This window comes from Fundulus heteroclitus, chromosome 7 (assembly GCF_011125445.2).
Source record: "Fundulus heteroclitus isolate FHET01 chromosome 7, MU-UCD_Fhet_4.1, whole genome shotgun sequence".
Classification (NCBI taxonomy): domain Eukaryota; kingdom Metazoa; phylum Chordata; class Actinopteri; order Cyprinodontiformes; family Fundulidae; genus Fundulus; species Fundulus heteroclitus.
In genome coordinates this window covers 9,352,680-9,369,217 of record NC_046367.1, presented here as the reverse complement: position 1 = coordinate 9,369,217, position 16,538 = coordinate 9,352,680, and the positions used below count along the sequence as shown (strand labels likewise).

At 40.8% G+C, this 16,538-nt stretch overlaps 1 long non-coding RNA gene across 2 annotated transcripts; it reads left to right on the top strand.

Annotated features, from left to right (window-relative positions):
• Positions 1-13,338: 13,338 nt before the first annotated feature.
• LOC110367545 lies at positions 13,339-15,548 on the top strand. Of its 2 annotated transcripts, none has more exons than XR_002427543.2 (4): positions 13,339-13,517; positions 14,016-14,042; positions 14,134-14,313; positions 14,486-15,548. It is a non-coding gene; the product is annotated as an uncharacterized LOC110367545 (long non-coding RNA). The 2 variants fall into 2 exon arrangements; XR_002427542.2 differs by having other exon boundaries at positions 13,341-13,517; positions 14,489-15,548.
• Positions 15,549-16,538: the final 990 nt, after the last annotated feature.

Below are 16,538 nucleotides of genomic sequence, written 5' to 3'. Positions count from 1 at the left end.
AGCCTTGTTAACATCCGGTTTCGGACCCCTAAAAAGGAGTCGGTTTAAAGCGTAAAGCGTAACTGTTCTGCTCTGCCATCCTCCGATGGTGTTATAAGCCTTATTCCCGCATCAATATGGTATATAAATGCCGGTTTTCAAGGCAATTTCGGCAACTTTATGTCATAACCTCTTAGCTACTGAGTTGCTGCAGCGACCCCATGAGCCCGGAGGGAGAATCGTATTAACAAACTCGGTCGTAAGGGTTTAAATAATTTTACAGGACAAACCGGTCCTCAGAACATTATTTTAACGAATAATGTTTTGTTCAACTTGGGCTTTGCATTGTGAATGGATTGAAATACATGGCAAATGTTTTAACTCCATTCCATGTTTTTGTTAATCAGATCTGCAGTGAACCAGGATTCACTGAAGTATTCTGATTATGATCAACCACTTTTGTTTTGTCTTTTGGTTTGTTCTGCATGTAAATAGTTCCTTAGCTTAGCTTCTTTTTATCTTAATTTTGCTTAGCAGTTTAGTTAAGTTTCACTAGCCTAGTAGAGAGGATTTATTAATCGAAATATTAGGCCAGCATTACATAGTGATGTTCTCTGGATGTTCATTTTATTTCTGTTATTAAATTCTTGAACTTGAAAAGAAGCTGTCACTCCTTTATTCTATGTGTGTGCAGGTTTTGCTGTTAAAAGATCGCTAGTGCTCGAATTCATCCCTTTCAACCGTTGTCTTGATATCAGCTTAAGAGCTGATCATCACCAGACAATACTTAACAGACCGAGAGTTATTTATGAAACATTAAATAACTTTTAAACAGTGTATAATTGCACAACAGGGATGTGGCGACATTGGTTGAAAGTGTCCGAGCAGCCCATAATTATTTGGACTGACCACAAGAACTTGGCATATCTACAATCCGTCAGACACCTCAACCCCCGACAAGCTCGTTGGTCACTTTTCTTCTCCCGGTTTAACATATCCATCACCTACTGTCCCGGCTATAGAAACCTGAAGCCTGATGCTCTGTCCCGTTTGTATGCCCCCCAAGACTCTGATGGGGAACCGGCTCCCATCTTGCCTCCTACCTGCACTATTGGTGCCCTCCACACGGAGCTGGAGGATCTCATCACCTGAGCATTACAAGATGAACCCCATCCTGGAACCGGTCCCCCTGGCCTCACCTATGTACAAAGCTCTGTTCGTCCTGAAGTTCTCCGTTGGTGCCAAGTTCTCTGCCCATCCGAGCATTTATAGAACCCAGTCCCTAAGTGTCTTGTCGGTTTTGGTGGCCCTCCTGGACCAAAGATATTTGCGACTATGTTTGTGCCTGCCCAGTTTGTGCATGAAAAAACCTACAAACAGACCTCCTGCTGGACTCTTAAATCCTCTGCCTGTACATAAACGTCCCTGGTCTCACATCACTCTGGATTATGTCACCGGTCTCCCGTCCTACTCAGGGCAGGACTACCATCCTTATGGTCATAGATCGGTTCTCCATTTAATCCCTCTCAGGAAACTACCCAACGCCTTCCACACTGCCCAGCTTATGATAAGACATGTTTTCAGACTCCACAGAATCCCAAGCGGCATCCTTTCTGACCGGGGTCCTCAGTTTGTTTCCCAGGTTTGGAAACACTTCTGTTCTGCTCTCGGCGCCTGTTACACCCTCACCTCCGGATACTACCCTCAGTCAAATGGTCAAACTGAATGTATGAATCAACAACTGGAAACCACTCTTCGATACCTCACCTCCTCATTACCCACAGATTGGAACAAGTTCTTGCCCTGGGTAGAGTATGTTTTGAACTCTCATTGAGGCTTGAGTGTGTGCGTGCGTGCGTGCATGTCCAAAATAATAATAATTTTGATCTAACATGCCAAGGTAACCGTGGCCGGTTACAGTATCCACATAATGTTCCTTCACTCTGCCTTTCTTTTCCTCTCACAGGTGGCTGCTGCTGCTGCCGCTGTCTCACTGCCTGTCCCTTTAAATCGGCAGCACACGTGACTGTGCTCTATGCTTAACTCCACTCTCATTGGTTGTACTGACTTAAATTCCGCCTTCCCTCTTTCTGATTGGCTGTTTTCTAGTTCGTGTGTGCGTGTCTGTGCGCTTGAAGCATGAGATTTAATTTTCGATTCATAGTGGGATACTGCGGTTACCACAATTAATACTCGACTACGAAACTAGTCCCAGTTAAGAAACTAAATATCATCTGCACTAAAATAGGTGAAAGCCACTGAGTGCAGTTCTGTAAAGAAGCAGGAGAGACTGTTTTGATTCGTGGAACTTGAGAAATGTAAGTAACCAACATCTCAAAATAGCATCTAATTCTGAAGTATAATGCATTCGTCAACAGAAACCTAATCTCTTTTATAAAACTAAATATTCTGTGCCAGGCAGGAGTTCTGAAGACTGCTGGAAAGATGGAAAAACAAAGACTGTAGGCTATGAAAAATTCTGATTCTTAACCACAGTTGCCTGAAAAAGAAAAGGTGAGGGTTTCCCTTTTACCATATTTTGTTGCTATTATTGCTTTAATTTTTTGTCAACCCTTTGAGGCAGTTCCGCCATAAATAGCAGGTGTTATTTCTTTTACATAATATACAGTATAAGAACACTAGATGCCACCTAAACAACTGCTATATTTTGTTTAGACTAATTAGATTCCACAAAATGATAGTGCTATTTATTTCACAATTTCTACTTCTAGAATTACAATAAAGACAAATAAAACCAAGGAACCCCATTTACATGGTTTTTATTGTACAAAGGTTTCCTCATTGTCCATTTGTAAATTAGTACAAACCAGAGGCAGAGCTAGACATTCTCATCACCAGGGATTCAGTCCACAAAATATTTCATCATTACGAGGGTAATTTGGTACAGCAAAAAAGTAAGAAATGATTTAATCTGTTCATGTGATCACAAAATTTATTTAATATAGGCCTTTACATATCTTAAAGTTTAATCTGCTGTTATTTATTAGTCTTACTAGTATATCCCAATAGTATATTGATATGTTCTTATGTTAATGATGAAATGGACAACCACTCATGTAACAGATCAGTTTTGGTGTCACCAATCTTACTCAAAGTACAGTATTAGGTTCTCCATGCTCCTTATGTATTAAGATTTACTGCACATTTAAACATTGACAACTCACTATTGTTATGGAAATAATTAGTTGTCTGAGAGGATGTAGGTAAGGAGAAGCTGTTATCTACACTTCAGATATATGATGTAAGAAATGTGTTTGGAAGGTTAAGATAAATTATATGAAATGGGCTAAAGAGAGTAACTACAGCCCAGTTGTACATTAGTTGAAGTTTTAATTTAATATTGGTAATGCTGTCAGTGTCAGTGACACTTCTACTTTCAGTGCAGAGTAAATACAAGAAATTTATTTGCTATCTCTTGAATGTATAATTTTGCTGTGTTTTATCATGTAGACAGAGTATCTTTGATTAAAAAAAAATAAGGGTGGGTTTTATCTCTGCACATTTCTATATCTTAAAAAAAAATACAGGATAAATCTAGACAACAGACATATTTTGAATATATTTGGTTTAATAGGTACATATTTACTGTCTGTCTCTGTTGCTGGTAAGTTTAAATGCAAACTGTTTCAGTGAGAAAAAAGTCCCAATTCAACATTCATCATCCGGTGATGCTTTAAAGATAACCAAACAGCATCTAGTGTGTGTCGTGTTTATAAAAATTGTATAAATGTAGCAAATAATGCTGCCTTTTCTCTTTAGACAGGCAAAACGCAAATTAAGTTTCAAAAAATAGGAGCAAGCATATTGCGTAGGACCAATGACATCAGACTAATGAATCTTTGGACCAATAGTGTTCCTACAAAAGTTAAAATCAAACCAGTGCCCTTGATTCCATGTTACATTCTTTATAGTATGGGTTGGTACATTTGAACCGGTTGTATAGCAAGGTATGTTTCTGTATCGTGTTTTAAATCCGTGCCCCATGTGCCCTTTTTTAACTTTGAGCACCTCCAACGGTCTCTGCACGGCCCTGGTCCACAATATACTTTAACCTGCTCTCCTCACCCGTCACTTCAGCCGGGAAGCCTGAAGCTTCTTGCTTACCCTTGAGAAAGGTGTGGATATATTGTTTAAAGATTTAATTGCTTTGTGTCAGGATTCTGCAGGCTGTGCTTTATGCACTGCCTGTTCTTTTCTCTTTCAGGTGATCGTAGTAAGCAGGTGGGAACGGCGCGCATCTGCTGCTCATTTAGGCTGTTTAGCTTGGAGCTTAAAAACCATGACACTTTGTTTCTCAAAATGCCCAACCTCTGTGATGTTTGCAACGCGGTAACCATGTTCTATATGGAGATATTTTCCTGCCAAAAGGTTGTAAGTAAAAAAAATGTGTTGCACACAAATAAAACTTGTTTTGCACACAAAATTATATGTTTCACACAAAAAAATTGTTTTGCATACTGTTCGCCAACCTTGCACTCAAAATATCATTTATAAGTTTTCCTCGAGTACAAAACGGTCTCTGCTCGCACAAAACAGCCTCTGCTCGAGTACGAAACAATCCCACCACCGCTGCGGTAAATTTGTGCCAAAAGTCATGTGATGCATTGAGTTGTTGTTCAGACTTTCAGACAGCAGAGGGCGCACCCAAAAAAACTGAAATGCACCGGTTTGGCTGAGGAAGAGAGACGTGATATCACAGCTAACAGCATAAGCACCCCACAGGTAACTTTCAAAACTTTCCCGGTGAAAAAGTAACAACTCACTGATAGATCATGTAAGATTTCAGTTAAAGGCACTGTTTAGTTTTATCTCTGATCTAAAAATGCTGTGTAACGGACTTTTGAAAAATAATGTATTTAAACCATGATTTGATCTTTAACTCTCCTTTCAGAATTCAACGTCTTTGGAGAGACGTGTGGTGCACAGGAACTAACATACACAACAATGTGCTGCACTCAGGAGAGGACAACAATTTGCTTGACCTGTCAAACATGTTAGATAACTTCTGTTGTCACTATTTATTTGTCCCAAGACTACAACTAAGTTTTCATACCATCAGCAGTGGCTGGGATGACAATTCACTCAGAACTGAGGGGAATCTAACACTCAGTCAGTTATGGGAGATGGGAAGCATCCAGCATGCTGTCATAGAACCAGAAATCACAGAGGTAAGATGGATTTTTTTGTGCTTGCTATTATACAGTTTCTCACATTAATGCGTATATTTCAAACCAGAAATGAATTTATCTGATCATTTATCTGATCACTCCAATACAACAAAACATTGAGTACATCAGAGTGTAACGTTTCTGGCACTGGAGCTGCTTATTGCAATCAGCGCACCTGCGATGTCTCCGCCTCTACCTGCTTATAAGCTCTGCGCATCGCAGTCTCCAGTGCCAGAACGTCTCGAGCCTCATGGTGAGAACTTCCAGCCATTTTTCTGAGAATCTGTCTGCCTGTCGACCTGTTTTTGCCCCTGTTTTTTGAGCCAGCCTGAACCCCTTTGGATTTGTCTGCCCGCCTGAGTTCTGTTCTTCAGCCTCAGAGATTTGGACTGCCTCCCTGTGTTTCGGACCCTGCCAGCCTGTAAGTTTCAGAGATTGCTTGCCCTTTGATTATTGTGATTCTGGATTTGGATTTGGACCTGGACCTGGACCCGCCTCTGGATTTTCCCTTGGATACCTCTGCTGGATATGCGGATCTCACCCCTGCCCAAGACCCGGACTGGACCTGGATAAAGAATGCGGTACCGCGCACGTGACGTCACCGTCTCAAGAGCAACGCCCCTTTTGCCGCTTAGGTAGGGCATACAGGAGAGAACGCATACAGGAGAGAACGCACGGATAACGGATATGACCGACTTTACAGCCGTTAAACTTTCCCAAGACGATGTCCCAGGCACACGGATTACTGGTCGCACTGTCGAAGAACACACCAACCTTCAGCTCAAACGATGGCTTGAGTGTCGAGGGTTTAAAAAGACTGGAAAACGGGCCCAGTTGATCGAACGGTAAGCTTTGTTTTTTTTTTCCTACGCGGCGATCATGGCAGCGTCGGCCGTTTTTTTTTTGTTGTTGTTTGCAATCACCGTCCAGGAATGGGTATATGTTTAATGTTTGTCTCATTTGAAATGTTTTTGAGTAAGCCTGGTAGCAGGCTATCATGTTAGCGCCTGCTACCATGATAGCCTATATGCTGTCATGGTAGCAGGCGCTACTTTATTAACATGTCGGCCACCAAAATACTCTTACCTTGACTTGATGTCGCTGGAATTGGGTCAGGATGTTCTTCGGTTGTGCCCTTTCCTCCGACAAAATGCTTGCTACATATGTACTTGAATTTGGTAACTTTTTCCGGGTTGAACTGTTGTGTAGGCCGACCGCCCCGGTGTTCCAAGCGTACACATTTCTCCTTGGCAGTCTTGAAGAAAACATCCTTCATATGTGGCCGATCAGCGTAACTCGAGTCGCTGTTGCACGTTCCATAGCAACAATGTTTAAAAACCATGGTCTTAGATTTGGAAAAAGCAGTCGTTTACCGAGTAAAACCTAGGCTAACGCACGTCTGTTACAGCAAAACAACGGCGGCTTTCCGGAGTTTGCCCCACTGCGTACCACGTGATGTGACGTCATCGTGACGTTGTGTTTCTAAAAATAGCTCGCGCGCGGTACCCCATTGGATAACCCCTTCACGGACTCTGCTGCTTCCTGTAAACCAGACGCTGCTGTAGTGGATATTAATATTTATCAAATAAGTGAGCACACCACTCATGAAAAGAACAGGTGCACCTTGTTCTTGTAAGTTGTTTATTCAAAGGTGTAAGCGTTTGAATGTCTCTGTCCCCCAACGCAGTCAGGAAACAGAGCAATGAGAAAAAGAACACACTAACTTTTATACATTCTGGGTTGACAAATGAGGTGGGATGCACCCACTGGTACGATGCACCCACTGGTACGATCCAGTTCTTATCCAACTCGACTCCTCTCTGTGTCCTTGGATGTGGAAACACAATAGTGAATCTGTGAGCATGAGAGCTTCTTTCACACGGGAAATATGCAGGTGCATCCAGAGAAGATATGATCAGCGTTACATGTATCAATAAAAATTTTCACAACACTGCTAAACCAGCCGTCCTCGTGCCCCAGGTTAGTGACGCAGCTCCGAGTAATATTCCCTCTGTGCCCCGCTGGTCACTAACCCACCACTCTGCCTTCAGGAACCGCCAGAGGCTGTGTGCTGCCGCACAAACCAGGGGGGTCCGCGCCGCCACCATATTTAATAAACTGTTAAAGTTTTACTCACTCGTCTTCGGGTATTCCTTGGGTCCATCCATATTCATTACACAGAGAGGTGGCACTGAAACTGGTTTCTTTGAAATCTGTTTATTATGGTCCTTCAAAATAATTAATGGATTTTGGAGTGATTTGCTTTTCCATCCTTAGCTCCATGAATTAAATTATATTCAGTAAGTTGTAGCAACAGAATCATGGCCTCTTTTTTTATTCTCTATATATCTCCATCTTTCTTGCAGGGACTCTGCCTGCCTCATATTGACTGGGACGACAGTGGACTGCTTGATAACCCACACTGTGGGGTCACTATTCCCTAAACCGGCGATGTGTTTATACCCAAACAACTGGTAGCACTGAGGGCAGCCATGGATATATATGTTGCTACTGTCCAGTATGACCAACACTTTACGGGTTTAATCTTATTGTGGTTACCATTGTTGCAAAAGGTTTTCAAGTAGTAAAATCTAGCCAGGGAAATGTAACTAAGTTAGTGTATTCACTGAATAAAAGTGTAGAACTGCTGGGATTATGATGGTAAATGTGTATGGTACTGTATAAACATTTTGAAAATGCTGAGGTTATTGGAAAAAAGGGCACATGGGGCTGTTACTAAAACGGAGGATGCAAACATTGTGGGAAAATTAAACAGTCTTTTATTTTCCACATTGTATAATAAACATACCCTTTCATAAAGTCTTAATTTCCAATTCTTACCAATATCAATCAAAGTGAATAGATCTTTTCCACAAGAATTGCTTTTATTGTTGAAATTAAGACTGAAAGAACTCCATTAATTCTCCAGGATTTTCCCAGTAAACAATCCATGTATTACCAATAAAATGGGCTGTATTAAAAAAAACTGGCTGATGAAATGGATGAAGCCAAAAACAGGACTATGAAAAACAATTTCTGCATGTAAGACTGTCAGGAAATTTAGAACTATCTCAAACCTGACCTTTTTTTTTAACCTTTGTAGAGCTATGAAGGACATGCTGCAACAGTTACTGATCAAAGTAGTTAATACTGGGAACTAAAACGGTTACATATTAAGTTATTTTTAAACAAGCCCAAATCATCTGCCGTATGTTTAAAGATTACATCAAATTTTGAATTGTTCAAGTCTTGGTAGTCTTGTGATGGAAGTCGGCGTGTCTCAAAGCAGGTTGATGGTCTGGTAGCCTTCCATCCAGCCCAGAACTTTGATGACCTTCACCTCATCAGTGGATGCTGGAAAACAGATATGTGTTATGGTTATGTAAAGGATAATACTCCTCTTAAAGAAAAAAATAAATCACCAAGATGAAAACAAACGTTTTAAGAAAAGATCTGCCCATGTGGCCAATTCCAGCTGTGGTTTTTGCCATGGCCAAACCATTTTATTAAGTGCACAACACATATTTGCAATTGGGCACAGATTAAGGAGTTAGAAAGGTAGTGAGATATAATCTAGATCTGCTGCTATATGCTTTACTTGTAACATTCATATTTATGTTGGAAAACGCAATTTTTAAATAATTTCCTTACCAATTTTCATATAATCAATATCCACTCGTTGCAATTATTTTAAATTGCTTAAGAATCCGTTTTGCACATAAGCATACATGCATTGGTTTGACAGTTTTAGGATAAATTACCAAATCCAAACACCAATTTCGGTTTACACCAATAAGAACAACAGACAGTCATTTGAAAACAACATAAAAACACATTATAATCTGTTAACAATGCATTTATCTGGGTATCCACTCAGGTACTATTTATTTGACACAACACAGTAAAGGGAGAAGCCAACCAGTGGGGTTACATTACAAAGCAAACGTTGTTTTAGCATGGCGTTCAACCTAAGGCTAGCTTTCATGTTATTTGCTCTAAAACGTAACAGGGTCCCTTACTGTAACACAGCAGTACCTTTAACTGAAATCTTACATGTTCTATCTGCAAAGTGAGCTATTACTTTTTCACCGGGAAAGTTTTAAAAGTTACCTGTGGGAAGCTGATGCTGTTAGCTGCACTGAGCTATGATGTCACGTCTTTCTTCCTCAGCCAAACCGGCACATTTCAGTTTCTTTCGGGTGCGCCCCCTGCTGTCGGGAAGTCTGAACAACAACAACTCTTAATGCATCACGTGACTTTTGGCACAAATTTACCGCAGCAGTGGTGGGATTGTTTCGTACTCGAGCAGAGGCTGTTTTGTGCGAGCAGAGACCTTTTTGTACCCGAGGAAAACTTATAAATGATATTTTGAGTGCAAGGTTGGCGAACAGTTTGCAAAACATTTTTTTTTTGTGTGAAACATATCTTTTTGTGTGCAAAACAAGTTTTATTTGTGTGCAACACATTTTTTTGCTTACAACCTTTTGGCAGGAAAATATCTCCATAGTTCTAATGCTTTGGAAAACTCGACGCTCACCCATATGCCCGTCAGCGCTCTCTTGATTAGAGTGGGTGCAGGGACCTGTCTGGTAGTTAATTTCAGCACAAGCACAGCAGAGAGTGAACACCAGTTTACCAGCAGATGTTCTGTACGGTAAAACATGGAAAATCGGACCACGGGGAAGATACACGGTTGCCTTGATGAAGCCGTAATAGTTGCGGGGGTCATCACAATCTTTCCAAATGTAGATAAATAGGAACAGTTGGAATTTATATATGGATACAACGGTGTAAAGTCCACATACTGCACCATTTCCTCGTCCCAAGACGTGTACCTCAGTCTGAGAGCACACGTCCTGCCGCCGTAAAACGCTTCTCGCGGGGAGAATGGCACCGGTGTGTTGAAACATTCATGAAACCTTTTGACACCCAAGTGTGACGCTTTCATTTTGGTCCAATCGTGTTCCCACATAACCTCTAATTTTACGCCGTAAACTGACTGCAATAACCTGGCTCTCTCCATGGTAGCAGAGTGGAGCGCTTCAAAACAAACGCCCCTGAGAGGGCAGGTGTGGTTGGGTGGAAAGCAGCTGGGACAGCCGTGAAAAAAACACCCATTGAACGTAAATGCAATTTTGACCCCTTGAACCTCTGCATAACCATGAACATAATAGGGGGCGATTTTCTTTTCCCCTTTGTTTAGGGCATGCTGGATGTCTATGGCCCTTTTCTGAGCAAACTATTGCAGCCACTGAATGGACGCGTTCGAAAATGTCTCACACTAGGGCCTGTAATCGACTGGTGAGGGGATCGCGAGAGTGTTAGGAGGAAGGAAATTGGATGTGAAAACCTTCATGCAGGCTGAGGCAATTGTGTTGCATTTTAAAGGATCCATGTTTGTCTTTTTAAAGACCTCTTCTATGAATTTCACACAACCCTTGAAAAGAATCTCATCATCATTTTGACAATAATAAAGAGCTTCTTTCTGAAAGTCAAAGGGCTGCTTGCACGCCTGGCTGTACCAGCTGGTAAATCGCTGCTGCTCTTTGGGGCTCATGTGCTGTACCGCATAGAAGCTGGGAGGAGGAAGCGGCCTACATACTTTAAATTGTTTGAAAGTAAACAGAAAAAGATAATTTGAATGATCGGAAAAGTCGGTCTCTAATTTACAAAGCAATGCCTCCCCGTCATTTTTATAGAACACGACAATTTTTCGGTTCACTATCTTTTCAAATTTTTGCACATCGCTGAAAGTCACTGGGGTTGGCTCAGTCAGACCTGCCATAAGCTGCCACTCTCTAGCTCGTTGTACTGCTTCAGCATCTGTAAAAGTCAGATTAGAGACTTGTGCTAGACTGGTTGAAAAACAAAGCTGCTTAGAACAGTTGCCAGCGATATACAAATAACGACATTTTCTATGAATCAGCTCACAGTCTAATGTTTTTACAGCCTTACATTTGGCACCACCACGTAGGGTTCTTTCCACCTGTAGAATCAGTTCTAAGTTGTTAGGTGCTGGAAGCGCGGCATTGGACTGTAAAAGCTCCTCTAAAAATTCCTGAAATGGCGGCAGAAATGAATCACGTTCATCATTTACTTGAACAATAGAATGACAAAAAAAAACCTTCCCTGCTTAATTCTAGCAGTACAATATCGTTACGAGATGCTAAATGTGCAACAGAGTCCGCGAGCTCGAGGTGTATATTATATACCTGTGCATAGAATTCTGCAGGATTAGGAATGTCGTCTGGGCACGAGGCAATCACACTGAAAGGACGTCATATTTCTGTAACATTGAAACGTTCACGCTGAATGCAGGGTGCATGAGTTACTTGCAGATTGTGACTTGTGCTTGGTTGAACCGCTCGGTCACCTGTTGGGGCAGTGGGAGCAGGAGCAGTCACACCTGTTGAGGTTGGCCGGATGTAGGATTTTGCAAAATAATATTCGAAAAATCAGTCTGACATTGCTTTCTACAACAAACTGATATATATGGCTGCCATGCTGCTGCTGAAACTGACTGCTTGTAAGAGTAGGGCTAAATGTTTGAGAGACAAAATCGTTTAATTCTCAGACAGCTTGTTCTAGCCTGAGTAAACGCTCATGGCTAGCTGTAATTGGCTAGCTTTTTGCCTTCAGTCGTTGATTTGACTGGTTGAATTGTATAACTGACACATTAAAGATAGAACAATGGCCACTCCAAGGTAAAAAGAAAAAAAAAAAGACAGCTTCCAGTCCAGGGCGGGCATGGCTGGCTCAGCGGGCGGGCACGGCCCCCCAATGGCGGCCCATGCCGCAGGGTCTGCCTGCAGTCCCCGCTGGCTCTCTCTCCTCTGTGGCTGGGTCATCAGAATTCAATCTGCTTCAGTCAAACCATTTTGAGGATCATCGTGGTATTATCACAACAAGAGCTTGTCACCGGTTCAGTCACGGCACCATGAGCAGCGCTGTTTGTAGGCGCTGCGCGATCGATAGAGACAGTCACTCAATTTAATCTTGTAAATAAAACTTCCGTCCAGAATTACATTTTTCCTCTGCTGACGTAAACCACGTAAAGTCAGGAGACAGAAACATTTTCTGATTCTCGCTCATTTTCTTCTCCCCGATCCGTTGCAATTCTCTCTTCTGTTGCCTCCAATTCCTCACTCCATCTCCTCTTTCATCACTAACTTTCACCTTAGATGTCTCACCTACACGACATTTTCCCTGGTTTCAGCAAATTGAACATATTTGCCAGAATGATTGAAGCAGATACAGCACAATGTGGATATTTCATCTTGAAATGAAGCGTAGAAGAAGATTTATTCTAAATAAACACATTTAAGTGTTAATACTGTAATGTTCCGTTATGACACTCAAGCACCAGACCGAGGTTTTGCTGTTAACACTTTATTTTAGGACGAACTGAACGGGATAGCTTACCCCGCCAGTCCCTGAACCACCACTCCTCACCTAGGAAGCCGCACATTTCTTCCATATAAACCCAAAACAACCTACTTATAGAAACAGTATACTGTTGTGTGCACCAGCATTTAGCAATAAAATCTAATACTGATCATTACAATACGTTTATTGATTAAATTTACATTTTTTTTATTTCGATCTTTACAAAGACAATGTTTATTTACTTGTCTTTATGGTGTGGGGGAAAAAACACTGTCGGACCAGCAATATAGTTTTCAGCTCGCACACCCCTGTCTTAGACTATTGGCTCCCCTCTTATCTCTCTGCCTACAGACACGTCTTCCTCCTATTTTTCACTTTCTCTTTTCAGACTCAAAATCAGACTCAGAAATACTTTAATAATCCCAGAGGTAAATTATTTTCATTACACGCTCCAGATATACAGATATACAAACATATCTCTCTCTCTCTCTGTCTCTCTCTCTCTCTCTCTCTCTCTCTCTATATATATATATATATATATATATATATATATATATATATATATATATATATATATATATATATATATATATATATATATTTATTTTTTTATTTTTTTATTTATTTTTTTCATGGTATATTACACAGCTTTAGTTCATACTTTCTTTTGTCAAGCTTTGAACATTCTTCTCATTATTGTGGGGAATTATTTATTGTTAAAAGTAACCACCGATTTTCTTGTACCTCCCTTTGTATTTGATACACTTTCTCTCTGTGGACTCTGCAGACAACAGTATAAGTCACATGGTTTCTCTCCCACTAAGAATGAAAGTGAAACTGCTTCAATTCCTTAAGAACCACTGGTTCAAGCCAGAAATGTGCAGTCTGCAGTGTCCATTGTAGGTGCTTGGTGAGCAGGAGATTGCCTTTTTGCTTTTCTGGAGCAGAGCATTTACAGCAAAGGTAAAAATGCTTTTCATAGTTACAGTGAAACACTTTGTTTGCTGATTCTTTTTTTTTTCTTCTAATTTAATGATATTATTTAGATAATGTGCTTATGTTCAAGTAAACCATCCAGTTAATTAAATAAATTTTTATTAAAATTCTCTGTGTTTTAGGAATGGAAATTATGTTCTGTTGTTTCAGAGCTTAGATGCGCAATCTACCTCTACTGTTAGTATGAAATGGTAGGTCTAGCCTGACTTTAGGATTGGTGCTGTTTACTTTTGCAGTAGCCGTGTTTAAAACAAATCAATCTTATATTAAATGCAATATTCTGACCTCCACTTAAACATTAACCTCAGAATAGATCAACCATCTTCCTGGTATTATGCAACAGAATTTGCACAGTAAAAGTAACCCCTGGATCATGTTAATAATTCTTGTTGAAGTTGCAGAGTAGTTGTGTTTCATCTCTGCAGAAAAGCCAAACTAATTATACTGCTTTGTTTCTCTTAATAGACCTAAACATGTTCAAGACCTCTCCAGGTGGGTGTCAATGTCGAAGGACACATACTAGTAGCAGTTATATTTCAGCTGGTTATAATTTTGCTCTTTTATCTTTCGCTGTTTCACAAAGTGAAAGTTTACAAAGTCACTTCAGGGCACACCTTCGGTGCTGATGAACAACTGCTGAGTGAAGTGAAGAAGAGGATACCACTGACAATCACAAACTGGCTGGAAAGCTTGATCATCGTTTTCTGCCCAGTCACTTCTCGGGTTGGATCAGATGTGGAAGCAGCCATGAGTTGGGTGCCAGGTACCAGTTTTATGATTTATCTCTTTAGACATTTGCTAACCAAAAAATAAAAATGTTGAGATTTAAACTCTGTTTTAAACGTTTTAAACAAAAAATCATAGAAACTGCGCCAATTAAAAACAGCTCTAAGTATGCCAAAAACCAAACCTTGTGTTCCTTTTTCTTGCCTCAGCAGGAGATCAAAAAGTCATTCTGGTTGTGATGCACCACGTCCGAGATGAGAACTACTCCACAGCTGGGACGCAGTGGTCTGAAACGTTTCCCAATGTCATCTTGGATGTTCACGTTCTCTTTCATGAGACTGAGCAAGGATTACTATCTTGTGCTAAAAATTGGGAGGCGGTCGATCAAATAGTTTATACATTAGATCGACTGTCACAGGCTCAACAGATAGCAAATAGTCAGACACAAGGGTTACTCAGAATCCGTGACGAGCGTTCAGAGCGTTTAGCCTATTGGAAGATTGTTTTTGCATTTATTGTGGTTGTGTTTATCTTATTACTTGTCATTTTATTGTCATGGAGCTTAAGCAGAAATTCAATTGAAGATACTCTATTGCCCACCTCCATCCAACCAGAGACTCATCCGCCTCCGACGCAAGCCTATCAGCCTTGAACTGCTCCACCACGGAGCCAATCAGCATCCTGGGTTCATCTTAAAAGAAGTTCAAATCCACATCTCAGCCTTCTACCCAGCAAGGAACCAGTGGCTGCGCAATGTCTAATTTGGACACTGATGACTTGATTCAACCTACCTCCATCCCCTTCTCAACCATCGTAGCCAAGCTCCATCTAGCTTCCTATGGTCCTCCTTCAACCTCGTCCCTATCAGAGTGTAATTCCTCCTGGACTCTTACAGATTTCCCGGTCACACCTTAATCGGTCCGGCAGAAGACCACCATGTTTAGCCTAGTTCTGCCAGAGGTTTTTTCCCAAAGAGGAGTTTTTCCTCTCCACAGTCGCTTCATGCTTGCTCATAATAGACAGTTCATGCAAACCTGTGTTTATCCAAGTTGGACATCTAGCTCATGCAGATCATCTCGCAAACCAGCCTTTATGGACTAAACCAACTTTGTTTGTCTCCACTCCACCACCAGTTTCAGGCCTGGGGGGAAACATCCCTATTCTCATACACCTGCTTATGCATATTGAAGTATAATTCAGCCCGAATGTTTCCTGCCGAGGTCTAAGCGCCAATGTCTTAAAATATTATATCAATAAAATTCTTCTAATTGTCTTTTCTTTCAGTGTGAGTTTTTCAGATTGAAATAGTTTTGGCAGAGATCAACACATGGGAAGTTAAAAAAAAGATGTGCTTCATGTAGAAGATGTTCATTTGGTTCTTAATAAAACCCAAAATGCATTGTATTTAAACACTGATGCAAAATTTTCCTTAGACCATGTAACAAATACTGTTGAAAACTGATAACATAAATAAAAATGGTTAATTTATCACATTGTTGTTGCTGTAATCCAACAACAACAACATGACAGCCCTTCTTCTGGTCAGCAGAAGAAGGGCTGTTATGCAACTGATAAGGAGAAGGAGGGACAGGATGAAGGGTGATAAAGAAGTATCAAGCATGTAATATGAAGTGAGTGAAGTCGTTGGTGTGGAGATATCTGAAAAAAATGTTAATTGTTTAATGACTGAACTTTTCTGTAAACAGTCTACACTAAGGGCCTGATTTTCAAAGACTCCAAATAATGACCACCAAATAGCACTGACAGAAAGAAAACTATGAGAGCAATAAGGGGGATAGTTATGGAAAACTTGTGGACCCACTTCTCCATAATGATCACACGTCCCAGAATAACGCACACACAAGCGACAAAAGTGTTGTCAGACCTGCCCTCCTCTCCACCTCCCCCTACCCTCCAGCAACTCCGGTCACATCAGCTGGGTAACATGTTTTTTTGTCTCAGTGATTAACATCTTTATAGCCTGAAGGCTGTTCTTAGAAGGAAGTTAATATTCAGGGTTTTTATTTACAAGCATGCCATAATGTTTAGGATCAGGTTTGTTATTTCTCTGCCTTGATGGAAGTGCATGGAAATTAATATTGCCTCTCTTCCCTGCCCTCACCCACTGTCCTGCAGACACTGCCTCCAAGGCAGCCATTGATTTTTCCACTAATATTATTTTGCTGTTGTTATTGTAAAGGTGTGTTTTCATTGGTGCCACAATGTAGTCACTTTTGCTTACTGTCGCTTGCCTGAAGTTAT